The sequence below is a fragment of the Schistocerca piceifrons genome, chromosome 2 (assembly GCF_021461385.2).
Source record: "Schistocerca piceifrons isolate TAMUIC-IGC-003096 chromosome 2, iqSchPice1.1, whole genome shotgun sequence".
NCBI classification, from domain to species: Eukaryota; Metazoa; Arthropoda; class Insecta; order Orthoptera; family Acrididae; genus Schistocerca; species Schistocerca piceifrons.
Window position 1 is genome coordinate 755,583,856 of NC_060139.1, and position 22,942 is coordinate 755,606,797.

Sequence of the window (22,942 nt, forward strand, 5' to 3'; positions counted from 1 at the left end):
CTCGAGTTGCAGGCGGGCGGCGAGGGCCCGGCCGGTCGTCGCGAAGACCTTCGCGCCACTGCGGCCGTTTCGCAACCGGCGCGAGGGGCAGAGGACACTTTGAGGAGGCCCGCGCGCAGACCTGGGGACCATGAGTGGGCCACGAAAAGAGGAAGAGTTAGCAGACGTTCGGCGTGACCAAGTGGGTCAGCGCGGCGCCGCCCCGCCACGGCCGGCGCGGTGAGCGCGCACGCGCGCCGGCCTGGGGCCGCGGCCGTCGTAGGCCGCCTCCTCACGTGGCGGCCGGCCGCACCTGCCGGGGCAGCTGCCCTTCGATCCACATCGCGGCCGTTCGCCTAACCAGATCTTCTTCACCAAACACACGCCGAGTGCTGCTAGGGAATGGTGCTACTTACATGGTGGCGCAGTAGAATGCAGCCCGCCTCCTCTTTGAATACGAATGCAATATTTTGACTTCTGCAACAAACTATAAACGGCTTCAATGATGGACATTTCTACGCAATAATCGATTGTTAGCATTCTTCTGGCAGCATTTCAGTTTATTTCATCAGTGAAGTTATATTGCGTTTAAAATTACAGGGTGGCGCACGAAATGTGTTACCAATTGTTTCTTTCACAATTTACGACGCACATTAGATATCCCGCTGGAATCTCTACAGCAGTACCAGCACAGTTTGGAAAAACAAATGAGTTACGAAATGACGTGTAATTCACGATACTGCCGCTAGGAGACTAGTAAGCAGCAATGGCTGACAATGGAAGACTGACGACACAGCAACGACCGGCAATTGTGATACTTTTTCATGAAACGAAAAGCCTTGTTATGCATGAAGAGCAAGCCGCGCTAGCTGGCCGATCTGCCATCTTTCTCTAACTACTGTAAAGAAACTATCAGCTGGAAAATCTGATTCTCGCACATCTTGTAGGTTAATTCGTCGGCTTCATTTCGTTAATGCTCGAAGTTACTGTGATATTTCGATATTAATGCAAGAAATTCTTAAAGTTTGCAATGAAAAATAAGGGTCGCTATGAATTTCCGTTTCGTCCGTGTTATGTCATATGTTGCTTCATATGAAATGCAGAAACATACTGAATTATTATTTAAAATTGGAGGGATCTGTCTGCAGTCTCGAGAAAATGGAATGTGTGTAAACCAATCCGTCGTGAAAGCACGCGCCAGCAAAAATCCAGAAATCCCACGTATCAAATAAACCGTTCGAGGTATCGAAACAAGGTTTTGGCACATAATAGCACACAAAGAATATTTTGCCACACGATTTATATGCGAAATTTTCACATCCTCCGCAATAACCAAGCAACTATAATTTTTTTGAGTGAAACAATTTAATTTTTAAGAACCATCGATAGCTGTGAAACGAGAACTGCTGACAGTTTTGTGACAATATAAGTGAAGTTATGCGTTTATTTTATTCTGAGAATGGGCTGTTTCATAAACTATTGACCTGACTTGCCTAAGTTACCAGTTCAATAACACACTACATGATTCAAAATAGTTCAAATGGCTCTAAGCACTATGGGACTTAACTCTGAGGTCATCAGCCCCCTAGACTTAGAACTACTTAAACCTAACAAACCTGAGGACATCACACACATCCATGCCCGAGGCAGGATTCGAATCTGCGACCGTAGCAGGAGCGCGGTTCCGGACTGAAACGCCTAGAACCGCTCGGCCACAGACTTCATGATTCTGTCGCAATTTCAATTGCGTTAGAATGTTAGTGACATGAAATTTGTAAACTACGTCCTGTTTTGCGAAAAGAAGCAGATTTTAACACGTCAAGAAAAGTTGTGTATCACTTAAAACGCGTCATAGTCCTTCGTGAATCCATATGGACTACCTTCTTGATACGGTTGACAACTCGGAAATACAGAAGCGTCCGATCTTACCCGTCGGCTTTGACCCATGACGTCACAAATGTAGCGGAAACGACTATAAACGACAATTCCAATATGGCGGATATAAAAACATCGCATACGTATTATCCAATATGGCGGATATAAAAACATCGCATACGTATTATCCAGTATGGCGGATATAAAAACATCGCATACGTATTATAAACACTGAAATACACAAGTTTCACAAAAAGGCTAATGACTCTAACGGGACAAGCGTGGGAAATTGGGGGTTTTTGGGTGGGGACAAACTAAATATACACAAATGTAGCCACCGACCGCCATACAAAACCACGCAAAACAACGAAATAAATCAACATCACAAAACTGACCAAATACCAAAAAACACATTCCTATCCAGAATCGGACACTTCCCTTGACCTATGTAGCTCAACAGAACCTACCGATCACTCCTCCAATACAAAAAAAAACGAACACTTCCCTTACACCTACATACATCTACAACAGCTCCCAATCACATAAATTACGATCGAACACTTCCGTTGACCTATATAGCTCAACAGAACCTACCGATCACATCCCCCAACACCAACCTAAAAAACCAACACTTCCCTTACACCTACATACATCTACAACAGCTCCCAATCACATAAATTACGATCGAACACTTCCGTTGACCTATATAGCCCAACAGAACCTACCGATCACATCCCCCAACACCAACCTAAAAAACCAACACTTCCCTTACACCTACATACATCTACAACAGCTCCCAATCACATAAATTACGATCGAACAAAGATAATAATAAACAAGTGGTACTCGAGGCCAGGCAGGGGGGCGGGGGGCTGCGCCCCCCCCCTGACCCCCCCCCCCCCCCCGCCAAAAAAAAAACCTCCCAACCTAACTTCGTATTCAGGGCTACGCTACAGATCAATGTGTAGGTCCCTAACGTCACGGGTCAAAGCCGACGCGTGAGATCGGATGTTTCTGTTGACACAAAACACATCAAAAACAAAAAAAACGGAACTTACCTCAAAAAAGTTCCAGCCCCACAAACTAGATTGGCCACCACAATCACACACAAATGCACCCTAACTAACCACTTTCGGCCTATACATTTTACCCACAGCCCTTAAAAAAACCCGAAAAATGCAATAGGCCTCTGGGACACTCTTCCGCCAACAGTACTCATCTAAATGAGACTGAAGGTTGGAAGAGCGCCTCTTCCCCCTCCCAAGAACTGACTTAACCGCCCCCCACATCCCCTCAATTGTGTTAGTACAAGCCCCAGTATCATAATTCTTAAATTCTAGACTGTGGTTCACTACTAAATGATTAAATCCCCTGTCACCCAACCCTCTATAAGAAGAAAAAGCATCAGAAACTATTGTGGACCCGGGCTCTACATACTCCTCAATTAACCCCACTAATTCAGCCTTCGACCTCCCCTCCACAACCCTAAAAACACATTCAGTACCCCCACCCCCGTGAACAACAGCCCCCCACACCCAAAGACCAGCCACAGACTTCCCCCTCCCATACTTCCTTTTACCAAACTGCGACTCGTCCACCTCCACAAGCACCCCATGCCCACCCAACTTACCCCTGTACTTAATAAATTCCGAACACACTTCACGACAAAAGGAATACCAGTCTAAAACAGTCCTCTCACTCACACCAGTCTCAAACGCGCAAAAACTCTGTGGGCATCTATAACAAAAATAATATGTAATAAGCACAATCTCACGCATGCCCAATCTAGACTTCTCGAACCAGGTACCACGCCTTATAGAACGCCATACGCCATCTTTCCGGCAACACCACATGTATCCGTCGCTGGTCCGAGAGGCCGGAACTTTAACCAATTTCATCCCCTAAAGGCAAAGAGAACACTTAACAACTTCGGCGATTAAACCGAATAGTTGTAAGAACTTGATAAGTTCTAACGCTGTCTCGCCCATCATCGCCCTCAACCGAACACTATTAAGGCGGTCTTTCATATCCATTCCTAAACAAAAAACCACAACCAAATACACTCAATAACAAACTCACCCGACATACAGCAATGAGCATTAAATGAAAACAAACGAAAACCATGAACACACCACCAGAGAGCACCACAAACAAAAACAAGACTAAACTCCGCGCCGTAATGACGTCACACACCACAACACGCTTACGTCACGGGTCAAAGCAGACGAGTAAGATCGGAGGTTTCTGTTGACCCCTATATAGGTCTGTGGTGCAACGTTTCAAATGGCTTCTTTTTTCAGCATTTTAGCCTCACTGAGCGTATTCTCAGTCGGATTTAATAGCGTCAGCCAGTTGTCGACCTGGTAACGTGATGTATTTGGCTTGTGCAGCACTTCAAGTACCATTAACTTCGCCTTATACATGCTATGTTCAACTTTATTCAGAGGAATATTTCTTTGTACCCACAGCCAAATATCCGCTTTAATCCACTGCATTGTTGTAGCTTTATCCATCACAACAGAGGGGTATGGCGCATGTCTATTATTATTGTTGAATTCGGAGGAATGTTTTGAAGCAGAACATTATTTTCAAAGCCATTCAATGTGTCCCTGAGCGTCCACTTCGTGAATCTTGTGCTTTCCGATGCGGTGCACTGTTTCTATTACTACGAATCCTACACAAAACACTTGTTCACAATACCTGATGACGGCATAACACTTTAGAGCCAAGAAAATACCACGCACAAACGAGAGATGACGAACGTAGATGCATCTATTGTGCGACACCACGTGGTAATGTTTATCCACCGTGTGGTAACAAAGGCGCTTTACCAACCGAAGCTATGGCGTCGTGGTAGGGAAAGCCTGCCCGCCATTGGTGTTACCTGGGCAACGGCGTCACGTCTCCCGCCCCCCTCCCCCCCTCCGAGCCAAATGTCAAAAGTCGCAAGTAGTTTTAAACGCACTATAGATGTTTCTCTTTGGAGTCTGCATAAAGACTTTCTCAATACAAGAAAGATTTCAAATTGTTGAAGCATATGTGAAAACAGGTACAATTAAGGAAACTCCGGGTAGATAACTACCAGCAAAGAGAGCAGTACAGAGTCTGTATAAAAACCGGCGCAGCTGGGAATGTGTGCAAAATGTAAAACAACAAAGAATTCCTTTAGTTCGCACACCAGAAGTTACTGCAGACATTCGCCGAAGAATTATTCAGAGCCTAAAGAGGTCTACACGTAAACTGCATAATAGGCGCTTAATTTGAAGCCGTATCGTGTGACGGTTGTGTAGCAGTTACAAGACGGTAACAATCAGAAACGTGTAGATCACTGCACTTATGAATAACATCAAGGATCGTTTGTTATACCCTTTCCATTACATCATGAGTGATGATGCACGGTTTCACCTTTCTGGTCACGTCAATTCACAGAGCACCAGGTACCAGACAACGGAGAATCCTAACATAGTGTGCCGGTAACTACTTCATGATGAAAAAATCAGCGTTTGCTGTTGTGTAACAGGAACGCGCATCATCGGATCGATACTCTTTGACACCACTCTCAACACGGTTGTACATATGTATTTTTGACACGTTTGATGCTCAACACACGGAATATGAAAGACATAATACTTCTTCCAGCAAGATGGGGCAAAATACCACACGTCTAAGGTATCCCTGGAACGACTCAATGACGTCCTCAGTGAGGAATGAGCTTGTCAGCAAACATTTATGGCTACCACGTTCGCCAATCAAACAACATGTGATTTTTTCCCCTGAAGGGATATTTGAAGAGTAAGTTCTATGAAACAAATCCACACAGAACACAGGAACTGAAAGACATCATCAGCCGCCAAGTTGCCGCCATCGATATCCGAACTTCACGCTGGAGATATCTGAAAACGATTCACGCGCACAGTTGTGTATTGATGCCGCAGGGAGTCATTTTCAAACATCTTACATAAATGTATTTTTCACTTTATTTTCTATTGTAAATAAATTGTAAGTCCATTTCAGGTCTTCTTTTCTGTAATTTCGCTGCGTTTCCTTTATAGTTCACGGGCTACTTTTATCTGCGCCACCCTTTAGTAGGGTCGCAAAGTTTCCCATATTTCCTGGGTTTTCTCATATTTTGATCTTATTCTTTTCAGTCCCCTGTCTCACGTATATAAGAACATTTCTCCCGTATTTCATTCTAATATAATACCAGCGAAAAAAGGCTCCTGTCGGAGCACAAAAAATGCGAATATGTTCCTGTTTATTAAAAGACTCTGACTTAAAAGTGGGATACCAGCTGACTCATTCTAACCTTCCTCAGCACCTTTAAAAATTTTCCCAAAAATTTTGCCATATGAACATGTTCGCGCTGCGATTCTTCAGTTTCTCCCAGCGTATTTCTTGCTCTAACAATCCACGGGTGTACTGCCGGTCCATAGTGTCCAACGGGCACAGCATTTCGGCGATCAGACTTGTCGTCAACGTCAGGTGCGCTGACGAACTGAGCTCCTGAGGGCGGGCGGCCGTATTAAATCCCCTCCCCTCGCGAGACGTTCTCTCCGCGGTCCGAGCTCGCGCGTCAGCGGTCGCTGAGACGCTGGCGTCGGCGTCTGTGGTGGCGTCGGTGTAATTGCCTCGTCCACCCTAGTCGCCCGTTCGTTTCGTTTGCTGAGCGTCTTTTTAATTAGACTCAATGCTGGTTCCTATGCCCTGCTGAGGTTGTAGCCTGGTACGAATTTCGATAGCTTCTCTACCGACGCTGTCCCAGTATTTAGATGTCTGTCCCAAGACCCTGGTATGTTGGTAGTCCATTTCGTGACTTTCGGACAAACAGTGCCTATATACCGTATACTGGCGCACTATCGGGGAAAATAGGACGAATATTGAGGAAACGCCGAGTAGGAACTGTCTTTTGCCACCAAATAAAACACGAGCATTATTGGGAAGTGTCAAAGACGATCTCGGTTTGCGGAAGGCCGGCATATACCAGATTCCGTGTCAATGTGGGAAGACTTATACTGAACAGACAGTGCGCACCACCGAAGATCGTTGCCGAGAACATCAGAGGCACACACGACTTAGGTACCCCCAACAGGTCGGCGGTCGCACAGCAGTTGGTCCGAAAATCACGAAATGGACTACCAACATACCAGGGTCTTGGCACAGACATCTAAATACTGAGAGAGCGTCGGTAGAGAGGCTATCGAAATTCGTACCAGGGACGGACTCATCAACCGAGATTGCGGCTACAACCTCAGCAGGGCATGGGAGCCAGCATTGAGTCTAATTAAAAAGACGCTCAGCAAACGAAACGAACGGGCGACTAGGACGGTCGAGGTAATTACACCGACGCCACCACAGACGCCGACGCCAGCGTCTCAGCGACCGCTGACGCGCGAGCTCGGACCGCGGAGAGAACGTCTCGCGAGGGGAGGGGATTTAATACGGCCGCCCGCCCTCAGGAGCTCAGTTCGTCAGCGCACCTGACGTTGACGACAAGTCTGATCGCCGAAATGCTGTGCCCGTTGGACACTATGGACCGGCATTACACCCGTGGATTGTTCGAACATGTTCGCGCCTTCTTTTAACACGCAACTCATCTCAGACTCCTACAGGCTCCCCTAAGTGTAACTCACTCACACCCTCTAGTCCATCGCTGTAAAGTCGCTCACACCCATCCACTCCCACTTGTCCTTTCTCAATCATTCAACCCAACTCATTGTCATATCTTTGTGTCTCTCAGCATCGTCTCCTATGTCACAGCCACAATCCCCCTAGTTCTGCCCTACTGTTACAGTTTCCTCTCTCTTGCTCTCTCTTAACGCTAATATCTCATTCCTATCATCCTACTGTTGCTGTCTCTTCTCACTGTCACTATCTCTCTCTTTCTCGTTGTCATTGTCACTTACTGTCTCTCATTACCACTGGCTCTCACCCACTTCCACTTCCTATTTCTCTTTATTCCTCTCCCACGAAAGAGGAAAGTCGACCGAGTAATATACATGATGTTTAATACCTCAACCGATATTGAGAACAGAGTAAAAGACTCGGAGATATTACTTTTCAGCACGGCCTCGTATGATGGTAGACGTTGCATGCTTCGGGCATCGATCTTCTTATCTTCTGATCCTCCACATTGCTATGTCTTTGTTTAACAGAGAGTGCAACAGTCTGTGTGTCCTCAACATTTTTCTAATTTTGTTACTAAATCACGATAGGTCTTTACCGTAGGTAATCTACTTAGCCATCATAGTGGGCAGATTATCAAAGAGTTTTATAAGTTGAGTGTTACACTTCTTTCTCCGCCAAAGTTAAATTCACCGGAGGAAAACAGGGATAATTTTTCCTTCTAGTATTGTATTGATGAATATTACTCTGAAACTGCAGTTAGTTGTTGACAACAAATTTCTGAGAGCAGTGCAATTAATTCATAATACAGGACGTGTAAAACAGATTTGACCTATTTCATAAGGCTATATCTTCTACATGAACTAAGATAGAATCTTGGAGTAAATTTTAACTTACGCACCGAAACTAAAGGTCTACCTCGGGGCCAGGTGTTAAGTCTCCGGTTTATCCTGTTGTTGGTAGCAGTCACGTTTCTGCAGCTAGCTTGATCGTTCATTGCCCAATGTGTGCCGAGTCAAGATTGCGACAACACAGCAGCAAATAAGTTTTGCGTTCTCCCTTTCAAGAGGGGCGCCAATGGCCTCGGCTCAGTGGTAACGCCGGTTCCCGTCAGATCACCGAAGTTCAGCGCTGTCGGGCTGGGCTAGCACTTGGATGGGTGACCATCCGGTCTGCCGAGCGCTGCTGGAAAGCGGCAAACTGAGGAGTTACTTGACTGAGAAGTAGCAGCTCCGGTTTCGTAAACTGACAAAACGGCCGGGAGAGCGGTGTGCTGACCACATGCCCCTCCATATCCGCCTGTGGTCTGAGGATGACATGGCGGCCGGTCGGTCCCGTTGATCCTTCTAGGCCTGATCACGCGGAGTTTAATTTAGTTTTCAATAGGGGCAATTCAGTTAACACAGTGCGGTGTGAGATTTCGTCATACATCGTAAGAAGCCTATGGATCTTGGTTGGGTTGTTTTGGGGGAAAGGACCAAACAGCGAGGTCATCGGTCTCATCGGATTAGGGAAGGACAGGGAAGGAAGTCGGCCGTGTCCTTTCAATAGAACCATCCCGGCATTTGCCTGGAGCGATGTAGGGAAGTCACGGAAAACCTAAATCAGGACGGCCGGACGCGGGATTGAACCGTCGTCCTCCCGAATGCGAGTCCAGTGCCACCACGCTCGGTCGTATGGATCTGGCACTGCATGACAGACCTCCTAGCTCGCCTCTCACGTTATTTCGTTTCTTGTGAGGTTTTGCGAAAGACTGTGTCTATTAACTCCCCATTCCGCATATTTGGAGGGACAGCGACGCTGCAATGAATGCAGTAACGACAGACATGCTCGCGGAAGTATGGGATGGGTTTGATGTCGTCTAAATGTTTCTCGATCGCATACTTGCATTTTTGAAAGATAAATGCGTACCTTTGTCCTAAACATAATTGCAAAAAAGTACTCCAAGGTTATACACTGCCGGAAAAAATATAACACGCTCAAGGACAAGGTCATTTTATTAGCGAGTGCGGTGGCGGTTACTTCGTCACTGCAGGAGTACGCGATGTCAAATTCAGACCAAATGAAACATACACGTCAGAGTAAAGGATGCTCAAACAGTAGTATCAATACATAGTGTTCCACGGAGGCGTGTATTCTCGCATCATAAAGGATCCGAATGGCATCCTGAGATAGATTTTCCCAGCATCTTGCACGTTTTGTTGCAATTCGACGATGGATCTCTCAGGTCCTGGAGAACGAGATGTGTGTTGACCAGGGCAGTTGCTGTACCCCGCGAAGACCACGTTGCGTTGCAGCATCCGCATACGGACGTGCACTGTCTTGCTGAAAAAGCGCATCACTTTCCTGTCGAAGAAATGGCACCAGCGCGAGGATAACAGCCTGTGCAATGTGGCGATCACTGGTTTCTTTACCCTGCACAAACACCAAATGTGACCATGAATTGTTATAACTGATGGCCCTCTACACCATGAAGCCTGAGATAACATCTGTGTGTCGTGGGCGAATGGACTCTGGAATTGGCAAATCAGCAGGTCTACGCCGTACACGTGTACGTCCATTACTTACCATCCAGACAGAACCCACTCTCATCACTGAAGACAACAGAGCACCATTCCACTCTTCAGTCAACTCTCTCACGACACCAGAGTAGCCATGCTTGGCGGCGGTGTCGTGATGTCAGTGGTGTCAGGCCAGAGGCACGTATGGTCTTCATCCTGCAGCAAGCAGACTCTGAGGACAGAGCAGGTGCAACGTGTGCTCGGATTTCGTCCCTGGATGACGTTCGGTCGGCCACCGCTGCTTTCACAATCCGTCGATAATGACGGGCGTCTGTAGTACGTTGGCGCCGAGAACCTCGTCTATAGATGTGGGAATGTTCCATAGATTACTGTTGAAAGCAGCGAAACACCACCGGAACATTGTGCGCAACAAGTGCAGCAGAAACGGCCGTCCAGTTTCCCGCAGGCGCACATGGTGAACCCATTCAAATAGCTAATGCTATTCAACGGGAGTACATACTCGTCAGTGGAGCTTTGTTGTACTCTAAAATTACTGTTGCAAAAGCTCTTCACCTCTAAACTCAGCAAAGTTACTGTCTGCGAAATCAAAACAGAGGGTGCACAAACAGGCCTCCTGAGCGTCATCTAATCATCACTGACCGTGATTAAAATGAATCACTAACAATACAACTCTTCAGTATACACATATAACGCCCTGGTGCCACGTAACGCAGTGCCTGATGTTGTTCCATTTCCTTTTTTTTTCCAGCAGTGTCTGTGCAAACTTGTATAAGATGCTTTCATGTAAAATCATATCGTTCTTTTAAAAATAAAACTTTGTTGTTCTATGCGGAATTTAAAATGTAACCCGAACTTTTTTCTTCGTTCATGTAGGAGATGGAATGCTGTGAACTCGGATGAATCTTTCTGAAAGATCCTGCCTGATGCCTTCTTACGAGATACACTACTGGCCATTAAAATTGCTACACCACGAAGATGAATTGCTACAGACGCGAAATTTAACCGACAGGAAGAAGATACTGTGGTATGCAAATGATTAGCTTTTCAGAGCATTCACACAAGGTTGGAGCCAGTGGCGACACCTACAACGTGCTGCCATGAGGAAAGTTTCCAACCGATTTCTCATACACAAACAGCAGTTGACCGGCGTTGCCTTGTTGGGATGCCTCGTGTAAGGAGGAGAAATGCGTACCATCACGTTTCCGACTTTGATAAAGGTCGGATTGTAGCCTATCGCGATTGCGGTTTATCGTATCGCGACATTGCTGCTCGCCTTGATCGAGATCCAATGACTGTTAGGAGAATATGGAATCGGTGGGTTCAGGAGGGTAATACGGAACGCCGTGCTGGATCCCAACGGCCTCGTATCACTAGCAGTCGAGATGACAGGCATCTTATCCGCATGGCTGTAACGTCTCGATCCTTGAGTGAACAGATTGGGGACGTTTGCAAGACAACAACCATCTGGACGAACAGTTCGACGACGTTAGCAGCAGCATGGACTATCAGCTCGGAGACCACGGCTGCGGTTACCCTTGACGCTGCATCACAGACAGGAGCGCCTGCGATGGTCTACTCAATGACGAACCTGAATGCACGAATGGCAAAACGTCATTTTTTCGGATGAATTCAGGTTCTGTTTCCAGCATCGTGATTGTCGCATCCGTGTTTGGCGACATGGCGGTGAACGCACATTCGAAGCGTGTATTCGTCATCGCCATACTGGCGTATCACCTGGCTTGATGGTATGGGGTGCCATTGGTTACACGTCTCGGTCACCTCTTGCTCGCATTGACGGCACTTTGAACAGTGGACGTTACATTTCAAATGTGTTACGACTCGTGGCTCTACCCTTCATTCGATCCCTGCGAAATCCTACATTTCAGCAGGATAATGCACGACCGCATGTTGCAGGTCCTGTACGGGCCTTTCTGGATACAGAAAATGTTCGACTGCAGCCCTGGCCAGCACAGTCTCCAGATCTCTCACCAATTGAAAACGACTGGCCAATGGTGGCCGAGCAACTGGTTCGTCACAATACGCCAGTCACTATTCTTGATGAACTGTGGTATCGTGTTGAAGCTGCATGGGCAGCTGTACCTGTAGACGCCATCCAAGCTCTGGGTTGACTCAATGCCCAGGCGTATCAAGGCCGTTATTACGGCCAGAGGTGGTCGTTCTGGGTACTGATTTCTCAGGATCTATGCACTTAAATTGCGTGAAAATGTAATCACATGTCAGTTCTAGTATAATATATTTGTCCAATGAATACCCATTTATCATCTGCATTTCTTCTTGGTGTAGCAATTTTAATGGGCAGTAGTGTGTTGTGCGTTTAGTTACGACGTACGGCGACTGGATCAAACCACGCTGCGTCACGTCGCATCACACCACAGCTCAGCAAAGCGCTGAACGCGCTTCTTGTTTCCGGGCGCAGCACTTTTGCGTGCCCCTTTGTCTGCGGAATCCTGTGATGTCACATACCTGGCCCCTTCTGTTCTGGCCGTGGCGATGAGCTGGAAGCACGTCAGCCGCCCCTTTACCCTGAAGCCGCGCCAGACACAGCTATCCGTCTCTGGCCGTTTTCCCCCCGTCACGTGCCTCACTTTCTCTGACTCACCCCGTCCACTCCTGTAAGCCGACATCCGCCGAAGCCCAGCGCCGCTTACGCTGTGCTACACGTGGTTTGCGTGTCCGCTAACAGCACAGAGAAGCTTGTTTCACACCTCTGTGTCCTCTCTCTGAACACAAAGTTTTAATCCTATACCAAGAATCTGTGTTGGATAATTCTGACCTATTTCTATTTCTTCAGCTCAGCAGCTCATTCATTGCATCAGCCTGTTCATTTCAGAATAGCACCTGCACCCTGCGTCCTCAGTTATTTGTTGAATGTATTTCAAAAAACTATATTGTTTTCCAATTAATATGATTTTTCTGATATCATTCTGTAAATGATCTATGGATGAATAAACAACTAACTAACTTATTGTAACTCTTCCTCAGCGAGGCCGAAATGGAAAGAAAGCTGTAATTACCTGCCATTGTCCGAAGGACGGCGATCTCTGTATCAGTGTAAAAAAGTTTCCAAAATAGAAGTTTTATTGCCCAGATCGCAGTTCATACATACCCAGATTACTAGTTTCGGCAACGTTATTTGGCCGTCTTCAGATCTATTACATAGTTGTCAAACGATCTATTACGTAGTTCGCTCGACGACTTTTCGGCAGTACGGAGCCGGTAAAAATGTAAATGTAAATGTCGTGTGACTAGGTCTTCCCGTCGGGTAGACCGTTCGCGGAGTGCAAGTCTTTCGATTTAACGCCACTTCGGCGACTTGCGAGTCCATGGGGATGAAAAGATGATGATTAGGACAACACAACACCCAGTCCCTGAGCAGAGAAAATCTCCGACCCAGCTGGGAATCGAACCTTTTTTTTGTAACCATATACATTTATATAAATTTTTGAGAACGATACATTTTAAAACATTTCTTTCTATTAAGATATTATATTCCTAAAGTTGGTTAACATTACTGTCGTTTTTTATAGGTTTTCGTTTGTATATTCTTTCTTTTGCATTTTTCTCTTATTGTTGTTCCATGGCCAATTGTCGTCTTTTTTCTGGTTGAAACATTGCAGAACAGGCATAATACTTTATGTCTATCGTCAAAAAATTGATTATGAGTTCAGATTTGTGTATGTGATGCACTTTGTGGTGCTACAGGCACGATGTGCATGCGGGTTTGGTATCTTCCTCTAGTCAGCACTGTTAGGTGGGACAGTATGATAGAAAACATCAACATGGCAGATGGAGCAGAAGTGGGAGAAATTTTTACATATACTACTACCTAAAGGTAAATTGAGGAAGAAAGCAAAAATAATGTCATATTATAAAGAAAAGCAGAGACGAGAGTATAAATTTTATGAAGCACATAGTAGAGGAAACCTTCATTTTTATGAGTAGTTGGTGTTTTTCACTACGTAATGTTAGTATCCTAAACAATATAGTACAAATAATGAAGTATATCTCGGTACCATGTAACACCGCAAAACCGAAATACCTGTTGTCTTTTTTTTGTCACAAACACACGTCTAGAAGCACTGGTAGTACTATTGGACGTACTTTTGATTCTGATCTGGATGTGAGCTTGGCAGAGTTTAGTGGGATGCATTTTGTAACACTGATTTCACTGAGAAAAAAACACTGAGAAGAAACACTTTTGAAATTACACTTGACTATTTTGAGGCGAGAGGAGAAACACTTTCTCTTTTATGGTGCACTTATTCACTTACACTGCACACTTTCTTCTTGTGGTGAGGTGGCTGGTGGCGATGCTGGGGGTCACAGGCTGGGGAGGAGTCCCCCGGGCCCTTAGGGTTGATATTCTGTCGCGCTGAACACTCAGCTACGGGGGGCGGACACGGAGCCGGTTATCAACATACACACATCTGACAGCAGTGTATGTGCTGTATTCGATACCTCAGTGCCTTGCTGATACAGCTATGGTTTTTATGTTAGTTTACTTATCGTTACATGTGAGTGTCTTTTCTGTGAGTTTACCTCCATGTTTTCAATGGCCAGATGGCACTGTAGCATATGTAGTGGGTTTGTAATTCTCGTGTCCGATGATCTGAACACGGCAATATAATAACTTTAGCGAAACTAGTAATTAGGATATGTATTCAACTGCGATCTGGAAAAGCAGTTATTTGCTTCTCAAGTGGATTGTATTTGGGTCAACTCATTGTGATGTAGGACTGGTCTGAACGGTTACAAAATGGCTCTGAGGACTATGGGACTTAACTTCTGATATCATCAGTCCCCTAGAACTTAGAACTACTTAAACCTAACTAAGGACATCACACACATCCACGTCCGAGGCAAGATTCGAACCTGCGACCGTAGCGGTCGCGCGGTTCCAGACTGTAGCGCCTAGAACCGCTCGGCCACACCGGCCGGCTGAACGGTTACAAATAAGGTGTTTTTCCTCTGTCTGCCCATTGCATAATTGTAAATTTACTTTCATTTAATATACGGTAGAATTTAATAAATGTAACACACACTGGGCACGACGTTAAACTGCGACCACACACCTAATGACCACCGGTATAAGTGGTCCTCCATGATCAAGCGCCAACAGCCTCCTCGGAGGACGGACGAGCGAGAGGCATCGGACACCCTCTTGCCCGTAGAGTGGGAAACTGCCCATAAATGCGAAAGAGCCACTAGGCGGCCAACGGCATAAGGATCGGGAAGGCAAGGGGAAACCCCTTGTTAAAATCCCATGCGCACGTCTTGAAAAGTCAAGAAGTGAGGGGCTTACCACGTAATGCCACTGCACCCTTGCGGAGAGTAGCGAAACGAACATACAGATGCATAAACACCTCTACGCCTTTCGCAGAGATGACGCTGATATCGGTTACTTTTTTATATAGTTAGTTTTTGGACAATAAACGTACGTCAAGTGTCAACGTTGCCCATTGAATAGTTTTGTTTCTAAAGTAGACGTTCTGTGTAAGTTTCGTTCAAATGGACGAATCGGAATGCTACACCTTCACAGAAATACACTCCTGGAAATTGAAATAAGAACACCGTGAATTCATTGTCCCAGGAAGGGGAAACTTTATTGACACATTCCTGGGGTCAGATACATCACATGATCACACTGACAGAACCACAGGCACATAGACACAGGCAACAGAGCATGCACAATGTCGACACTAGTACAGTGTATATCCACCTTTCGCAGCAATGCAGGCTACTATTCTCCCATGGAGACGATCGTAGAGATGCTGGATGTAGTCCTGTGGAACGGCTTGCCATGCCATTTCCACCTGGCGCCTCAGTTGGACCAGCGTTCGTGCTGGACGTGCAGACCGCGTGAGACGACGCTTCATCCAGTCCCAAACATGCTCAATGGGGGACAGATCCGGAGATCTTGCTGGCCAGGGTAGTTGACTTACACCTTCTAGAGCACGTTGGGTGGCACGGGATACATGCGGACGTGCATTGTCCTGTTGGAACAGCAAGTTCCCTTGCCGGTCTAGGAATGGTAGAACGATGGGTTCGATGACGGTTTGGATGTACCGTGCACTATTCAGTGTCCCCTCGACGATCACCAGTGGTGTACGGCCAGTGTAGGAGATCGCTCCCCACACCATGATGCCGGGTGTTGGCCCTGTGTGCCTCGGTCGTATGCAGTCCTGATTGTGGCGCTCACCTGCACGGCGCCAAACACGCATACGACCATCATTGGCACCAAGGCACAAGCGACTCTCATCGCTGAAGACGACACGTCTCCATTCGTCCGTCCATTCACGCCTGTCGCGACACCACTGGAGGCGGGCTGCACGATGTTGGGGCGTGAGCGGAAGACGGCCTAACAGTGTGCGGGACCGTAGCCCTGCTTCATGGAGACGGTTGCGAATGGTCCTCGCCGATACCCCAGGAGCAACAGTGTCCCTAATTTGCTGGGAAGTGGCGGTGCGGTCCCCTACGGCACTGCGTAGGATCCTACGGTCTTGGCGTGCATCCGTGCATCGCTGCGGTCCGGTCCAAGGTCGACGGGCACATGCACCTTCCGCCGACCACTGGCGACAACATCGATGTACTGTGGAGACCTCACGTCCCGCGTGTTGAGCAATTCGGCGGTACGTCCACCCGGCCTCCCGCATGCCCACTATACGCCCTCGCTCAAAGTCCGTCAACTGCACATACGGTTCACGTCCACGCTGTCGCGGCATGCTACCAGTGTTAAAGACTGCGATGGAGCTCCGTATGCCACGGTAAACTGGCTGACACTGACGGCGGCGGTGCACAAATGCTGCACAGCTAGCGCCATTCGACGGCCAACACCGCGATTCCTGGTGTGTCCGCTGTGCCGTGCGTGTGATCATTGCTTGTACAGCCCTCTCGCAGTGTCCGGAGCAAGTATGGTGGGTCTGACACACCGGTGTCAATGTGTTCTTTTTTCCATTTCCAGGAGTGTAGTTACATGGGGCGGTTTGTAGGCAGCTGAACTTCATATACAGTTCATAAGGAGAATGCTCCTTCACTTCTAATAGCTACAAAATAAGAAAGAAGCTTACTGTTTAACGTACCGTCGACATCGAAATGATTAGAGACGGAGTACAAGCTCGTGTCGGCGAAGAATGGAAAAGTAAATCGGCTGTCTGCTCTTTAAAGCAGCGATCTCGTGATTTCCCTTAAGCCACTTAAGAAAAGCACAGAAAACATAAATCTGGGTAGCCGGGCGGGAATTTGTGATGTCGTTCCCCTAAATGCTAGTACAATGTCTTTCAACTGAGCTAACTCGTTCGATAACTACAAAATAGGCAGTACTTCTTTCGAGGGACGTCCCACAATTGCAATCACGGGTCGGACGGTACAATGTGGTATTGGTTAATTGGCGACTATGTCGTAAGCCGCAGCTAACGCTACAGACGTGTCGGAAGGAAGAGTACGGAATCTTTTCGTTAAAATTAGCTATGAAGAAGCTTAGTACAAGATGAGAGCCCTATTTATTGGATGTCACGCAAGTGCAAAGTAAGTAAAGCAGCTCTACCAACTGACAATATATTTGGCCGCCTAACCCCATTCAGACAAACTAATGTTTACATGGCGGCCAGGTAAACATATGTACATCGAATGAAGAGAGGAAAATATGGTTGAACGTCTCGTCCACATCGAAGTCATTAGAGACTGAGCACAAGCTCGGAATATATCAAAGACGGGGAAAGAAAATTGCCATGCTCTTATAAAGGACCCATCCCTGTTTTCCTGGAGCGATTTAGGGAAATCATGGATAACCTAAATGTGAATGGCTGGGCGCGGATTTGAACCGTTGTTCTTCCGAACGCGAGTTCAATGTGCCAACCACTGTGCCACCTTACTTGGTTATATACCTCGAGTTGATACGTACTGTGTTAGCCTCATTTTAAAAGTATTTAAGACAGTGGAAAGTGCTACAGAAACGGAAGCAGGTACTCAACAATAGCAGCAAGCAGTGGACATACCTGCAGTAAGTCACCAGCATAGTACCTATTTTGTGTCGTGAAAAGTCGAGTGTTGGACTCGCTTCATGTACGATGGAGTGAAGCATTATTTTGTGAAATGATTATTGTGAACACTGCGTCAACAAAAATATCAATTTTTATAATTTTACAACGATGAAAAGAAATGAAATATTACCAATTGCGAAATTAGTGATTATTTAAAAGCGCCTCTCTGTAACAACATAAGATTTATTTTAAAGTGGGAAGTGACTTGTTGGATTAATTGAACTTGGCAGTAAACTACGATGTTTTATTACCTACAAATTTACATCTTCACTAAAATATTTCAAACTTGCGCCTCATTCAGAATCATACCCCAAAACATATTTGGATGACGCGCTGAGTCACAAATTACTTCATTAATCAAAATGAGTATTCTTATTCTTTTCTAATTCAAGCAATAATAAGCACCACTGGAACTGCTATTCTACAGTGCCGTTTCCCTTCATATGATGTCTGATAGCTCAGACAAAAAAATATTAACGTTTAAGTTGCATCGTTTCAATAATTGATCGTTGATTGGACTTTGAGAACGGGGCTGTCACAACGCCTAAATAGTTTACTGTGTTTCTCCGTTGTAGATTCCATCCTCGAAAAGCCGGTACTGGTGCAAGTTTGTTACGAGGGGTTCGTTTGCCTAGCTTTTTGGTGAACATGATTGTCTGTTTTCTCTGCATTTAGAGTTACCCACCATTGCTTGGCACGTGTTTCCGTCTGATTTAATTTGCTCTGTAGACGTATGGTGGCGACATTGCGATTCCCACTGAGTGCACAGAAAGCGGTATCGCTTGCGTATTTCGCACTATTTACGCGTGGGGGTGTAGGCATACTAGCTGTAAGTATACAGATGGTAGAGGATGGATTCAATAACCGATCCTTGTAGAGGATGGATTCCATAACCCATCCTTGGGGGGGCTCCCGCACAAATGAATCGTTTAGTGGAACGTTCACTGTCTAGTTTCACCTCAGAGCTACTACGCAGTAGTTTCACCAAGATCCTGGGAGCCTTGGCTGAATAATGTGTAAAGTAAACCTGTCTGCCAGACGGTATCAAAAGTTTTTGCTACGTCTAGTAGTTAGGGTTACCAGGTTTACCACATGAAAATAAGGGAAATTCTGAAAACTGCTAATACGTTATACAGGGTCCGGCATAAAAAACTCCCCGATTACAAAGTAACGTGCAGCGGACAGTAGAAGGAGCAGAGTGGTGGGGGGCGCGTCGTTAAGTAGGTGCCTACGTGCCGTTTTCAGTGTACGCCATGGCGTGGTCTGGTGAACATCGTGCCTTCGTAGTGGAAGATTTTATTCAAAATGGCGAATCGCCTATTAGTACTCAACGTGCTTTTCGCGTTCGCTTTGCGCTCGGACGACGGGACCCTGTTCCCGATAAGAAAACAATTTATTCTTGGGTTGCTAACTTTCGTGAGACAGGTTCCGCATTAAAAAGGAAACCACCTGGACGACCACGGACTGCAACAGGCCCCGGAAATGTTGATGCAGTTAGAGCTTCAGTTCAACAATCTCCTCGACGATCCGCTAAAAAGCATGCGGCAGCATTACGGATATCTGATCGAAGTGTGAGAAGAATCTTGCATCGAGATCTTAAAATGCATCCTTACAAACTTGTAACTACGCAGGAACTGAGTGAACGAGACTGTGGTGTCCGTGTAAGTTTGTGCCAAGACCTTCTTCACAACATTCGTCCCAACGATATTGTGATTTTTTCTGATGAAGCACACTTTCACCTTGCCGGAACAGTGAACAGCCAAAATTGCAGGTACTGCTGTGAACACAATCCCCAAGAACTTCATCAACGACCACTTCATAGCCCTAAAGTAACAGTATGGTGTGCTGTTTACAATTCCGGAGTGATCGGTCCTTACTTTTTCGAAGAAAATGACAGGAATTTAACCGTCAACAGTGAACGCTATTGTGCCATGCTCCGCGACTTTCTCCAACCGCAACTAAGGGAGCTTTTTGGTGAAATAGAGAACGTGTGGTTCCAGCAAGATGGTGCTACAGCCCACACAGCGCGGCAGTCACTGGCATTGGTGAAGGAAATGTTTCCTGGACATGTGATCTCGTTGCGTGGAGACATTGGCTGGCCCCCACGATCGCCGGACTTAACGCCCTGTGATTTCTTTCTTTGGGGCTATTTAAAAGCAAAAGTTTATGAACAACGTCCACAATCTTTACGAGCCCTGAAAGAAGCAATTACACAAGAGGTTGAAGCTATTCCACCTGAAATGACTCAAAGAGTAATGAATAACTTCAGGGAAAGACTCAATCAGTGTGTCGACAGTGCAGGAAGCCATTTAAGGGATGTTTTATTTAAAAAGTAAGACCATAAGAGTATTTTCTAAAATGGCATAATATGTACTTTTATTTAGTATAAATAAAATTGTTCTGCCTTATTTGGTTTTGTTTTTATTAGCTTTCCTTAAAGGGGAGGTTTTTCTGCCGGACCTTGTACGATGTAGGATGTAACGCTACACTTTCGACATTCCAGTTTTTTTGCTTTGTCAGGTCCAAATGAATTTTTATTCTCATAAACTTAAAATACATAAAACACTTGAATGGACGAACATGGTTACAAATATTTACAATTTGATTTGCATTCAGAAAGAAATTCACATATCTGAAAAAAATATTTACACGTTAATTTGACATCTGTTACAATTTGCGGTTCATCTTTGATGAGTTTAATAGAATTTCTGTTTATCACATCAATCCCCTTTTTATTCGTAACTGAAAACACATTCATAACAAATCATATGATTTTTTCGAATTCTGTACACTATTTCCTTTGCATTTAGAATCACAAAATACACGATACCCATTTCTGTCAAGCGTTACCAGCAATATTGAATTTATCATCTAAAATCTCCCTGATGCTACGGAACACATCATACAGTTCATCTTCATTTACATCAAATTCAAAATATTAAAACCTTGTAAAACAGTTAAATTAATTTCTTTGGTTAGGCAAGGAGGATGGAGATAATTAGTCTGCAATTCTGTGGAATACTGAAATGAATGAGCAAGTATGAATGTAATAAGCAACATCTACATCTACATCTATACTCCGCAAGCCACCCAACGGTGTGTGGCGGAGGGCACTTTACGAGCCACTGTCATTACCTCCCTTTCCTGTTCCAGTCGCGTATGGTTCGCGGGAAGAACGACTGCAGGAAAGCCTCCGTGCGCGCTCGAATCTCTCTAATTTTACATTCGTGATCTCCTCTGGAGGTATAAGTAGGGGGAAGCAATATATTCGATACCTCATCCAGAAACGCACCCTCTCGAAACCTAGCGAGCAAGCTACACCGCGATGCAGAGCGCCTCTCTTGCAGAGTCTGCCACTTGAGTTTGCTAAACATCTCCGTAACGCTATCACGGTTACCAAATAACCCTGTGACGAAACGCGCCGCTCTTCTTTGGATCTTCTCTATCTCCTCCGTCAACCCGATCTGGTACGGATCCCACACTGATGAGCAATACTCAAGTATAGGTCGAACGAGTGTTTTGTAAGCCACCTCCTTTGTTGATGGACTACATTTTCTAAGGACTCTCCCAATGAATCTCAACCTGGTACCCGCCTTACCAACAATTAGTTTTATATGATCATTCCACTTCAAATTGTTCCGCACGCATACTCCCAGATATTTTACAGAAGTAACTGCTACCAGTGTTTGTTCCGCTGTCATATAATCATACAATAAAGGATCCTTCTTTCTATGTATTCGCAATACATTACATTTGTCTATGTTAAGGGTCAGTTGCCACTCCCTGCACCAAGTGCCTATCCGCTGCAGATCTTCCTGCATTTCGCTACAATTTTCTAATGCTGCAACTTCTCTGTATACTACAGCATCATCCGCGAAAAGCCGCATGAAACTTCCGACACTATCTACTAGGTCATTTATATATATTGAAAAAAGCAATGGTCCATTACACCCCCCTGTGGCACGCCAGAAGCTACTTTAACGTCTGTAGACGTCTCTCCATTGATAACAACATGCTGTGTTCTGTTTGCTAAAAATTCTTCAATCCAGCCACACAGCTGGTCTGATAGACCGTAGGCTCTTACTTTATTTATCAGGCGACAGTGCGGAACTGTATCGAACGCCTTCCGGAAGTCAAGAAAAATAGCATCTACCTGGGAGTCTGTATCCAATTTTTCTGGGTCTCATGAACAAATAAAGCGAGTTGGGTCTCACAGTTTTACTCGGCACGTACCTGTCTAAAACGCATTTTACGATTGCCTTGAACTTTTTCCATAAACACTCAACATTGTCAGTGTCGGAACAGAAATTTTCGTTTTGATCTGTTAGGTAGTCTGAAATCTGCCTTCTATTACTCTTGCTAAACAGATAAACCTTCCTCCCTTTTTTATATTCCTATTAACTTCCATATTCAGGGATGCTGCAACGGCCTTATGATCACTGATTCCCTGTTCTGCACATACAGAGTCGAAAAGTTCGGGTCTGTTTGTTATCAGTAGGTCCAAGATGTTATCTCCACGAGTCGGTTCTCTGTTTAATTGCTCGAGGTAATTTTCGGATAGTGCACTCGGTATAATGTCACTCGATGCTCTGTCCCTACCACCCGTCCTAAACATCTGAGTGTCCCAGTCTATATCCGGTAAATTGAAATCTCCACCTAAGACTATAACATGCTGAGAAAATTTATGCGAAATGTATTCCAAATTTTCTCTCAGTTGTTCTGCCACTAATGATGCTGAGTCGGGAGGTCGGTAAAAGGAGCTAACTATTACCCTAACTCGGTTGTTGAGTGTAACCTCCACCCATAATAATTCAAAAGAACTATCCACTTCTACTTCACTACAGGATAAACTACTACTAACAGCGACGAACACTCCACCACCGG